A 13276-nucleotide genomic window follows, 5' to 3' on the forward strand; every position below is an offset into this window, starting at 1 on the left:
ACACATTGAGTGTTATAATGAACTGAGAAACTACAGTAAATAACAAAAATACAGTTTGGAATAAAGTAGCTGATAATATCATGCACACAATGTGTTACAAGTCCAAACAGATAAATTTAGATGAAAAGTAATTGCTCTTTGGGAGTTATAAAATACTCAATTATTAATAAGTTGACAACTTCTAATGCATATGAAAAAGTTAAGTACGATGAACATGCATCAGAAGTTGTGTTGATACACTCATACTAACATGTATTTATGATACAAAATTTTCAGGCACTACAGTGCAATACCAGAAAGTAAACAAAGTTACTGCTAAGCTAAAATGAACCATGAAGGCACTTGCAACTATTTTCTCAATAACTAATGGTAAATTCAATAAAAGTGAAAAAAAACAGTTTTTTCATTAGATAATGATAAATAAAAATGACATGATATTTCAAAATCTAACAGAGCTCTCAGATTTTATGCAAACAATTTTGAAAGGCTCCAAACATGCAGTCCGAGAAAGAAACTGTAAGCACATAGCACAAGATTTCTTGAAATGCCTGGAAATTGGTGCAATCATTTTATAATTCTGGCTCAAAAATTATGTGGGATTAAATTAAATATTAGTACATAGATTGCCAGTAGATGTACAATTTTTATTGTTCATAATTCAGATGGTGTTAATGCAAAAGTCAAATCATTCTCTCACTTCTCTCTCTTTTTCATTGTTATTGGTCAAGATGCGTTATGAGCAATGAACAAACCAACCATGCGAAAAATCAGTTTCAGTCCTTCATATGAGTTCTTCTCTAAAGTGCCAAAAATTTTTCTTTGGAAATACTAACTTGGGCAATATGACAAATCTAATTTACACCACCAACAAAATCATTAAAGCTGCTTACTATGAGAGATTTGATCTGTCATTCCTTCAAGTTTCTTTAAGTGCTTTCTACTTCAGCCCACTAATACATTTCATTTCATCAGAAGCACTTATAGTTCTTTCCCCTGCTTCCATAAGCTCTCTTTGTACCAAAATAATATCTATACTTTTTGCTACAAGCTTCCCATCCATACCTCCTTTCACTAAATAATCTAATTTATAAATTGTTATTGATCATTTTATTAAATAGTCAACAAATTTTGTCTACCATTGCCCGCTTTCAGTTTATCTTCTTTAACTTGCTCAAGGATAAGTTTGAAACTGCAATTTATGGTCTAGGTTTGATCCTCATATGGTACGATGTAACATAACTTTCACCTTTGGCAGCACATTGTGAGCATAAAAAAGGAAACACCATGATCAGGCCCTGAAGCTCATGATTTAACATACTGTTGACAAAGGTGTTATTAGTGCTGGAGAACAAACTTTGTTAGGACAATGGTGGTAAAGGCAATCAGAAGAATCTTCTTCAACGGAGCAATTATGGATACCACAAGAACCTGAATCAAAATGTCAGGAAGATGATTTGAACCCCACTTCTACCAGAGCGAGTCCAGTGACTTACAACACTATGCCATTTCATTCATCCTGCACGACAGAAATTTAACTGCTGTGCACAATGTTACCTCACAGTGCAAATAAGGAAAGTGATCACAAAGAGTGATTGCAGAAAATACCTTTGTGGGACACAGTGAAAATTTGCTGTTAAAATCATTAATTTTATTGACAATTAAAATGAGAAACACGTGACAATGCTGACAGAGAAGACAATGGAAGGTGCAAGCAACTGCAAAGTAAAAGTTCAGTAAGTCTAAATTGTGCTAATTATGGAAGGAAGGAGACAATGGTGAGTGGAGCAGGATTTAGATATCCACATAAAAGCAGAGTAAGTAGAATGCACACAGTAAATATTTCACTGATGATATAGATAAGTGTGTTACACACACACACACACACACACACACACACACACACACACCCCTACATGATGCTGGCTGGAACACAATGTCGAGATTGCAGCTTGGCACTCAGGGTAAGGTCACAGTTGGGGTGGGCAGAGAGGTGGGAGGTAGGAAGAGGGGTTGCAGTAGGTAGCTAGTGGCTTGAAGGGAGGCAGCCAGTTTGCTGGCTAAGAACACAGGAGGGAGGAAAGGCAGGTGTATGGGCTAGACATGTGAAGCACGGGTGCTGGAGCAAATAGGGAGTGGCACATGATAACAGTGACATACAAATGTGAACTGGGAGGTGTTAATAGGACAGAGGAAGTGGAAACAGTTGGTGGAGGGTGTGGTGACAGTGGGATACCTGACAATGATGCGCAAATTGCTGTGGGAGCAAAGGGTATGTTGCAAGGATAACTCCCATACCCGTATTTCAGAAAAGCTGGTGGCAGCGAGAAAGATCCAGATGGTGCATTTTGTGAAGGGGTAATTGAAATCAAGTACGTTGTGCTCAACTGCATGTTGTTTCACTGGTTGGTTAACTTTGTTCTTGGCCACAGTTTGGCCATAGCTACTTATTCTAGTGGACAGCTGATTCTTTGTCATACTGACATAAAAGCTGTGAAGTGATTGCAGCTTATTTGGTATATGACACGACTGCCCTGCCTCTGATGGGGCAGTATAAGCCTGTGGCAGGACTGGAATAGGAAGTGTTGGGTGGGTGGATTGAGCAAGTCTTGCACTTGGTTCTTCCATGGGGATATGATCCCTGTGGCAAGTGACTGAGATTGGGAATGGCATAGGGATGGACTAGAAAATTGTGTAGGTTGGGTGGGTGATGGAGTACCACATTAAGAGGGGTGGGAAGGATCTTGGATAAGATGTCCTTTACTTCAGGATATGACGATAAGTAATCAAAGCCCTGGTGAAAGATATGGTTCAGCTGTTGATGTCAAGGGTGATGTTAGGCGATTGATTTTTTTAAATTTATTTATTTATTTTTTTGAGGGAGGCAGGTGTGGGGGGGGGGGGCGGGAGGGGTGTCCTTTGTAGATGATTCTTGGGGGTGCTGGGAGGATTAGACGTATGAGAGGATATGGCACAAGAAATATGTCTGTGGGCTAGGTTTCAGATATGGGGCCTTTCTGTGAAGGTCCTCATGAGACATTCAGCATACTTTGCAAGGGGGTTCTCATTACTGCAGATATGCCATCCATGGGTGGCCATGCTATATGGAAGAGATTTTTGTGTGTGGAAGCGATGACAGCTGTTTAAATACAAGGACTGTTTGTTAGTGGGTTTAATATGGGCAGACACTTGGAAGGAGGCATCAGAGAGGAGGAGGTCAGTATCCAGAAAGGTGGCATATTACGTAGAGGAGGACCAGCAGAAGCAGATGGGAGAAAAGGTGTTGATGTTGTGGAGGAATGAGGATAGGGTTTCTTGGCCCCGAGTCCAGACCATGAAGATATCATCACTGAACCTGAATCAGACAAAGGATTTGGGTGGCTAGGAAGGTTTCCTCTAGATGGCCCATAAAAAGATTTGCTAGGAAGTTGCCATGGTAGTGCTGCCAATTTGTTTATATAACTCCCCCTCAAAGGAGATGCACACGCATGGCACACACTCCCAATTCACATCTCCATATCAACCTCATCATGTTTTGTTCCCCACTAACACCAGCATCTGTGCACCACATGCCTAGCTTGTTCATCTGCCATCCCTCACTCCTGCATTCCTAGCCAGTGTACCAGCTGCCTTCTTTTGAGCCACTAGCTACTCTCCTCAAACCCTCATCCTGCCTCCCATGTCTCTCACTGTCTACCTGCCCCACCCAACATACCCCCATCCCACTCCAGCTCAAGAAAAGATTGATTCCGTAAGGTAGGAAGCTCTCTCTCTCTTTTGTGTGTGTGTGTGTGTGTGTGTGTGTGTGTGTGTGTGTGTGTGTGTGTGTTAATGACTTAATGCTTCTGTTATTCAGTGAGTGGTACCCCTTAGTTCTAAAATTATTTACATTCTACCAGAACTTTCCTACTATATTTATACTCTATTATTATTATTTCTTTACTTTCTCAGACGTTAAGTCTGGTTAAAAATGGAAAGTGACACGGACCTTGATCAAGTGTCACTTCCTTTTAACTGTACGGTATGTGTTACATTGCATTTAGGAACTTTCGGGTAATTGAACATGTATCAATAATTACAGACTTCTGCAGTTGTATATATAAGTTGGATGTAGCTGTATAGCATTGACGTACTGGTGGATATTGTGTGGTATGACTCCTGTAGTTGATAGTATAATTGGTATAATGTCAACTTCATCCTGATGCCACATGTCCTTGACTTCCTCAGTCAGTTGGATGTATTTTTCAATTTTTTCTCCTGTTTTCTTTTGTATATTTGTTGTATTGGGTATGGATATTTCGATTAGTTGTGTTAATTTCTTCTTTTTATTGGTGAGTATGATGTCAGGTTTGTTATGTGGTGTTGTTTTATCTGTTGTAATGGTTCTGTTCCAGTATAATTTGTATTCATCATTCTCCAGTACATTTTGTGGTGCATACTTGTATGTGGGAACATGTTGTTTTATAAGTTTATGTTGTAAGGCAAGCTGTTGATGTATTATTTTTGCTACATTGTCATGTCTTCTGGGGTATTCTGTATTTGCTAGTATTGTACATCTGCTTGTGATGTGATCTACTGTTTCTATTTGTTGTTTGCAAAGTCTGCATTTATCTGTTGTGGTATTGGGATCTTTAATAATATGCTTGCTGTAATATCTGCTGTTTATTGTTTGATCCTGTATTGCAATCATGAATCCTTCCGTCTCACTGTATATATTGCCTTTTGTTAGCCATGTGTTGGATGCGTCTTGATCGATGTGTGGCTGTGTTAGATGATACGGGTGCTTGCCATGTAGTGTTTTCTTTTTCCAATTTACTGTCTTCGTTTCTGTTGATGTTATGTGATGTAAAGGGTTGTAGAAGTGGTTATGAAATTGCAGTGGTGTAGCCGATGTATTTATATGAGTGATTGCTTTGTGTATTTTGCTAGTTTCTGCTCGTTCTAGAAAGAATTTTCTTAAATTGTCTACCTGTCCATAATGTAGGTTTTTTATATCAATAAATCCCCTTCCTCCTTCCTTTATGATTAATGTGAATCTTTCTGTTGCTGAATGTATGTGATGTATTCTATATTTGTGACATTGTGATCGTGTAAGTGTATTGAGTGCTTCTAGGTCTGTGTTATTCCATTTCACTACTCCAAATGAGTAGGTCAATGTTGGTATAGCATTAGTATTTATAGCTTTTGTCTTGTTTCTTGCTGTCAATTCTGTTTTCAGTATTTTTGTTAGTCTTTGTCTATATTTTTCTATTAGTTCTTCTTTAATATTTGTATTATCTATTCCTATTTTTTGTCTGTATCCTAGATATTTATAGGCATCTGTTTTTTCCATCGCTTCTATGCAGTCGCTGTGGTTATCCAATATGTAATCTTCTTGTTTAGTGCGTTTTCCCTTGACTATGCTATTTTTCTTACATTTGTCTGTTCCTAAAGCCATATTTATATAACTGCTGAATACTTCTGTTATATTTAGTTATTGGTTGAGTTGTTGCTGCCAGTAGTTTTAGATCATCCATGTATAGCAAATGTGTGATCTTGTGTTGGTATGTTCCAGTAATATTGTATCCATAATTTGTATTATTTAGCATGTTGGATAGTGGGTTCAGAGCAAGGCAGAACCAGAAAGGACTTAATGAGTCTCCTTGGTATATTCCACGCTTAATCTGTATTGGCTGTGATGTGATATTATTTGAATTTGTTTGGATATTAAGTGTGGTTTTCCAATTTTTCATTACTATGTTTAGGAACTGTATCAATTTAGGATCTACTTTGTATATTTCCAATATTTGTAGTAACCATGAGTGGGGTACACTATCAAAAGCTTTTTGGTAATCAGTGTATGCGTAGTGTAGCGACCTTTGTTTAGTTTTAGTTTGATATGTCACTTCTGCATCTATTATCAGTTGCTCTTTACATCCTCGTGCTCCTTTGCAACAGCCTATTATAATTTAATTATAATAGAGGGAAACATTCCACGTGGGAAAAATATATCTAAAAACAAAGATGATGTGACTTACCGAACGAAAGTGCTGGCAGGTCGATAGACACACAAACAAACACAAACATACACACGAAATTCAAGCTTTCGCAACAAACGGTTGCTTCATCAGGAAAGAGGGAAGGAGAGGGAAAGACGAAAGGATGTGGGTTTTAAGGGAGATGGTAAGGAGTCATTCCAATCCCAGGAGCGGAAAGACTTACCTTAGGGGGAAAAAAGGACAGGTATACACTCGCGCACACACACACACACACACACATATCCATCCGCACATACACAGACACAAGCAGACATTTGTAAAGGCAAAACTACAAATGTCTACTTGTGTCTGTGTATGTGCAGATGGATAGGTGTGTGTGTGTGTGTGTGTGTGTGTGTGTGTGTGTGTGTGTGTGTGTGTGTGTGTGCGGGCGCGCGCGCGAGCGAGCAAGTGTATACCTGTCCTTTTTTCCCCCTAAGGTAAGTATTTCCGCTCCCAGGATTGGAATGACTCCTTACCATCTCCCTTAAAACCCACATCCTTTCGTCTTTCCCTCTCCTTCCCTCTTTCCTGATGAAGCAACAGTTTGTTGCGAAAGCTTGAATTTCGTGTGTATGTTTGTGTTTGTCTATCGACCTGCCAGCACTTTCGTTCGGTAAGTCACATCATCTTTGTTTTTAGATATATGTTAAATAATTTAGTTAGATGTGAATGTGTTGAGGTGAACTTCTTTAGCCAGAAATTTGCTATTTTATCTTTTCCAGGGGCTTTCCAATTGTGAGTAGAATTAATTGCTTGGGTGACTTCATGTTGCAAAATTATCACTTCAGGCATTTGTGGTATCATATTGTATGTGTCTGTTTCTGCTTGTATCCACCATGCATGCCTGTTATGTTGTACCGGGTTTGACCATATGTTGCTCCAGAAGTGTTCCATGTATGTTATGTTTGGTGGATTGTCTATTTTAATGTGTGTGTTATCTATTGTCTGGTAAAATTTCTTTTGGTTTGTGTTGAATGTTTGGTTTTGTTTCCTTCTATTTTCACTTTTTTTGTATCTTCTAAGTCGTTTGGCCAATGCTTGTAATTTCTGCTTCTTTTCATCTAATTGCTCTATCGCTTCTTGTTGTGAGATTTTACCTAACCTTTTTCGTTTTTTTTTTTTTCTGACATTTCATTTCTTATAAATTGTGTTAGCTGTCCGATGTCCTTTCTCAGTTTTTCTATTCTGATCTGTAGCCTGTGTTGCCATGCTGGTTTTGTGGGTTTCTTCTGTGTGTTGGTTGGTTCTGATCTCTGCCTAGTGTGTATATTTAGTGTAGTGAGTGCTCCTATATAAACCAGTAGTTGTAACTCTTCCATAGTTGTGTTTTCATTTATTTTGTTGTGTATGATTGTGTTGATAGTTTTTATTGTTGTTTCAACTTGTGGGTTATTTGGTGGTCTATGCAAGAATGGTCTAATGTCTGTATTTGTGTCTTTGTATTCTATATATGTCAGCTGAAATTTTTCTTCTATATCTAACATGTGTGTCACTTCGTGTTCTATTTGTGCTTGTTCTGGTGGCTGTCTTAAGATTTCGTTTTCCTCTGATTGTTTCATTGATGCGTGTTGTTCTTTGTTTGTTTGCTCTGGGATGTTTGAGTCCATTGCTGTATTTTCTTCTTCTTCTGATTGCACATTATTTTGTTCCAGTATTTGTTGTACTTGTTGTTTGATGTTTTCTAATTCTGACTGGGGTATCCTGTTATTTTTGATTATTACACGGATCTGATCAGCTAGTCGTTGTTCTGTTAAAAAATTTTAATTCTGGGTATCTGGTGGCTCTGAGCACTATGGGACTCAACTGCTGCGGTTATCAGTCCCCTAGAACTTAGAACTACTTAAACCTAACTAACCTAAGGACATCACACACATCCATGCCCGAGGCAGGATTCGAACCTGCGACCGTAGCAGTCCCACGGTTCCGGACTGCGCGCCTAGAACCGCGAGACCACCGCGGCCGGCGGGTATCTGGTAATAAATGTTGTGTATACTTGTGATCTGTATCCAGTTGTGTTGGTTCCTAGGTTTGTTGTTTGGTAATAACAGAACATGAGGTGTCGATTAACTTCATCTGACCATCTCATCCTCTGTCTTTGTTTTCCTTCTAGGGGGGTTACAGGAAGCATATCCTGCACAACACCTCTATTTGGATGTAAATCATTTTCCAGTTGGCTAGCAGTGTCGTTACCATTGTGGGCGGGCATAGGGTTCAAGCGTCGTCCCCGACCACGACGGTGCTTGTCCGAGGCTTCTTTAGTTCTGTCCTGAACCAACTAATCACACTAAAAGGGGGGGTTAGCCCTATTAGTGGTTTGTTCTTTTCGTCGCCTTTTACGACTGGCAGAACATACCGGAGGCCTATTCTTTTCCCGGGCATCCACGGGTTTTATTATTATTATTATTATTATTATTATTAGAATTTAGCTAATTCAGGATCATGTGAATAAGTTGATTTATGACATGATATTCTTTTCCTTTATTTTTATTTTTTGCTTCCCAACATTACTTAATTCTTGCTCTTTGTTGTTCCCTTCTACCAATGTCCCCCCCCCCCCCCCCCTTCTTGTATGTTTTCTTTTGGAAACCTTTAACTTCTTTCACCGTTTCCTGAATTCATGTCTGTTTGTTCTCTATGTCACTGTATGTTTCTCCCAACTCCTACAGATCTTCCATAATGTCTATAAACCACGAAATTTGTTTTTTTGTCAATATACTTCATTATTTTTTATGACAAAATGAAGCATCAGAATTTAGTCACTGGTTTACTTAGAGGAACAATGCATTATAATGTGAATTAATGTAGCAAAGTGACAGTGTGTGAGAAGTATTGTCAAGTAATAGTGTTGGGCATCATCTCAGTGTTGAGAATGCAGAGTTCTGTTTCATGTTCACTTCTCCTCTGACTAAAACAGAAAAACTGCATGTGGAAACTGACAGGAAAAGATTAAAAATGCATAGAGACAAGGAAAACCATACTTTTGGTATTAATTAATGCACTGACAAAAGTTAGCAAGACAATAGTGCTCCTCCTACTGCCATATTATCATTTAGACCATGGGTGGGAAACCGGCAGCCCATGAGTTGCATTCGGTCCACGATTGGTTTCAATCTGGCACGTGGAAGATATTCTGGGTAAACAATAAATGACTGTAGTCTCAAAAACATGTGCTGAGGCATAATCTCTTGGCGTCACATGCCGAGAAATGGGTCCCAACTTATATCGGTGTGTTACCCAATAAACGCTAAGGTCATGGATGCTATAATTTTAACTTCATGCACTGGGAGACTTGCTGTTGTGTGTAACAAGGCAGCCCACAAGCTTAAGTAAGTATCTGAATCAGGCTTGCAGGTCAGCAAAGGTTATCGGGGTCTGATCTAGACCTTAATTATACAGAACTTGTCCAGAATTTTGCAAGGAATTACCAGTAGTTGTAATGCGTCATGTATCCCATTCTCATCTGACAGAAAATAATGGCTGATGCTTTTGCTACTAATAAATATACTTTGTGTGCCAGCCAGCCTGGTGCAAGCCTTTCAAAAGAACACAACTTCAGCACTCAGCACATCACATCAATTTTGCTGCTTTTATATTCATTCAACTTTTCAGTTGGCCTTGTTCCAGAACATTCCACCACGGAAAATCTTTTAGGTTGTCACTGGGAATCAAACCAAGGCCCTCAGCATTACTTGTCAAAAACCAATTGGCCACATGGTAAGTTTGATTTTGACATTGCAACATTAGCTTTTACTGCTGTGACATTATGAGACTAGAAAGGCCATGTATCATGCCAAAAAAGTGTGTGATAACGTCTCCAGGGGAGATACTTTGACACTGAAAATAAGACAACATCAGTTTCATCGATTCAAACAAGGATTTGGCATTATCATCTGTGACTGAATCTGCAACAGATGTGGAAAATAACATCAGTGGCGGAGATATTTTTACATATACTGCAAGCAAGGCATCATGAGCAGCCCAGGTGAGATATATGTCTGGTTTCTGTTCTTGTTCTAAATGGACACTTCACGTTGTGGCTCATTCAGATGTGTAGTGTGACAACACTTCACTCATAAGATAACTGGACTGTACAATATTACTGTCTACTGTTCCTGATTATCAGGTGTAAACATAACGGTGCTTCTGCCTTGGCCAGGTAACTAGTCAGCTTTGCCCAGTTATACAGGCAAAAGAACACTGACACACAATCTTAAGACAACTGGAACATGAGCCAGTTCGAGGTGTCATGAGATGAGATGGATAATGAAAATTCTGAAGAACTTACAGCACACTGGGCAGACTACTGGCTCCCATAACCACAGGTGCATACAACACCATTTTACAAGCGTATAATACAGTGTGAAAAGTTATCATCTTCCATTATGATACTCACACGTTTGTTTGCATATTGTTTCCTCAAAGGATAAGTACATCTACATCTACATTTATACTCCGCAAGCCACCCAACGGTGTGTGGCGGAGGGCACTTTACGTGCCACTGTCATTACCTCCCTTTCCTGTTCCAGTCGCGTATGGTTCGTGGGAAGAACGACTGTCTGAAAGCCTCCGTGCGCGCTCTTATCTCTCTAATTTTACATTCGTGATCTCCTCGGGAGGTATAAGTAGGGGGAAGCAATATATTCGATACCTCATCCAGAAATGCACCCTCTCGAAACCCGGCGAGCAAGCTACACCGTGATGCAGAGCGCCTCTCTCGCAGAGTCTGCCACTTGAGTTTATTAAACATCTCCGTAATGCTATCACAGTTACCAAATAACCCTGTGACGAAACGCGCCGCTCTTCTTTGGATCTTCTCTATCTCCTCCGTCAACCCGATCTGGTACGGATCCTACACTGATGAGCAATACTCAAGTATAGGTCGAACGAGTGTTTTGTAAGCCACCTCCTTTGTTGATGGACTACATTTTCTAAGCACTCTCCCAATGAATCTCAACCTGGTACCCGCCTTACCAAAAACTAATTTTATATGATCATTCCACGTCAAATCATTCCGCACGCATACTCCCAGATATTTTACAGAAGTAACTGCTACCAGTGTTTGTTCCGCTATCATATAATCATAAAATAAAGGATCCTTCTTTCTATGTATTCGCAATACATTACATCTGTCTATGTTAAGGGACAGTTGTCACTCCCTGCACCAAGTGCCTATCCGCTGCAGATCTTCCTGCATTTCGCTACAATTTTCTAATGCTGCAACTTCTCTGTATACTACAGCATCATCCGCGAAAAGCCGCATGGAACTTCCGACACTATCCACTAGGTCATTTATATATATTGTGAAAAGCAATGGCCCCATAACACTCCCCTGTGGCACACCAGAGGTTACTTTAACGTCTGTAGACGTCTCTCCATTGATAACAACATGCTGTGTTCTGTTTGCTAAAAACTCTTCAATCCAGCCACACAGCTGGTCTGATATTCCGTAGGCTCTTACTTTGTTTATCAGGCGACAGTGCGGAACTGTATCGAACGCCTTCCGGAAGTCAAGAAAAACAGCATCTACCTGGGAGCCTGTATCTAATATTTTCTGGGTCTCATGAACAAATAAAGCGAGTTGGGTCTCACACGATCGCTGTTTCTGGAATCCATGTTGATTCCTACATAGTAGATTCTGGGTTTCCAAAAACGACATGATACTCGAGCAAAAAACATGTTCTAAAATTCTACAACAGATCGACGTCAGAGATATAGGTCTATAGTTTTGCGCATCTGCTCGACGACCCTTCTTGAAGACTGGGACTACTTGTGCTCTTTTCCAATCATTTGGAACCTTCCGTTCCTCTAGAGACTTGCGGTACACGGCTGTTAGAAGGGGGGCAAGTTCTTTCGCATACTCTGTGTAGAATCGAATTGGTATCCCGTCAGGTCCAGTGGACTTTCCTCTGTTGAGTGATTCCAGTTGCTTTTCTATTCCTTGGACACTTATTTCGATGTCAGCCATTTTTTAGTTTGTGCGAGGATTTAGAGAAGGAACTGCAGTGCGGTCTTCCTCTGTGAAACAGCTTTGGAAAAAGGTGTTTAGTATTTCAGCTTTACGCGTGTCATCCTCTGTTTCAATGCCATCATCATCCCGGAGTGTCTGGATATGCTGTTTCGAGCCACTTACTGATTTAACGTAAGATCAGAACTTCCTAGGATTTTCTGTCAAGTTGGTACATAGAATTTTACTTTCGAATTCACTGAACGCTTCATGCATAGCCCTCCTTACGCTAACTGTGACATCATTTAGCTTCTGTTTGTCTGAGAGGTTTTGGCTGCGTTTAAACTTGGAGTGAAGCTCTCTCTGCTTTCGCAGTAGTTTCCTAACTTTGTTGTTGTACCACGGTGGGTTTTTCCTGTCCCTCACAGTTTTACTCGGCACGTACCTGTCTAAAACGCATTTTACGATTGCCTTGAACTTTTTCCATAAACACTCAACATTGTCAGTGTCGGAACAGTACTTGTAGATAAGGATACAGTTCCCCCACCATCAAAGCACACTTGGTTTTACATAAATTATGTGCAATGCTGCAAATATCAAGACTGAAGCCTACAGGATTTACACGCAGTATGGACATGGTGTTTTTAGAATCATCAGAGGGATGGTGGTCAACATATGAAAAGAGGTATACATGGCACTAGAGAGAATAAGATGAAACTCATAGGAGAAACAGTGTTAAGCTGTTGAGAGATATTGTTACAGTGTCTTGACACAGGATCCACATCATGAAAACATCTTCAATGAACCGAAAGGGGTTCAATGTCTTGGGTGGCTGGGAAGGATTCCCCTCCATGGTCCACAAATAGGTTGGTATATGAGTGCGCCCATGACCAAGCTGCATTTGTTTGTATATTGTTTCCTCAAAAGATAAGTTGTTGCACATAAGGATACAGTTCCATCATCTGTGTTAGGAATGAGATGGTGGATTTGGAATTGGCACATTGTTAGGAGATGTAGTGTTTGATGGCAAAATGGCCATGGTCATGGGAGATGATAATGTATTAAGAGACAGAGTCAGCAGTGAGAAGTAGGAAGCCAGCTGATAAAGGGAGGTAATGAAGCAAGTAAGTGGTTTACCCATAATAGGAATTTACAATAAATGTAATAGGCAGGAGGTGTTAGTCTACAGGGGGGAGATGGATTTGGGAAAAAGGTTTTGGGATGAGGCTAGTGATTTGAGTAGTGCCTGGAGGTGATGGTGGGCCTTTGTGATGGTATCAATCTGGCAAAGCTTGCGGGCAGAAGAATCATGTAC

The 13276-nt window shown here is 40.0% G+C and overlaps 1 protein-coding gene across 6 annotated transcripts in view; it reads right to left on the reverse strand.

Annotated features, from left to right (window-relative positions):
- Positions 1 to 13276, reverse strand: part of LOC126248661 (rho GTPase-activating protein 190) — a 325162-nt gene that overhangs the window by 247131 nt on the left and 64755 nt on the right. The gene's annotated exons all lie outside the window — the stretch shown is intronic.

This window comes from Schistocerca nitens, chromosome 3, assembly GCF_023898315.1.
Source record: "Schistocerca nitens isolate TAMUIC-IGC-003100 chromosome 3, iqSchNite1.1, whole genome shotgun sequence".
Classification (NCBI taxonomy): domain Eukaryota; kingdom Metazoa; phylum Arthropoda; class Insecta; order Orthoptera; family Acrididae; genus Schistocerca; species Schistocerca nitens.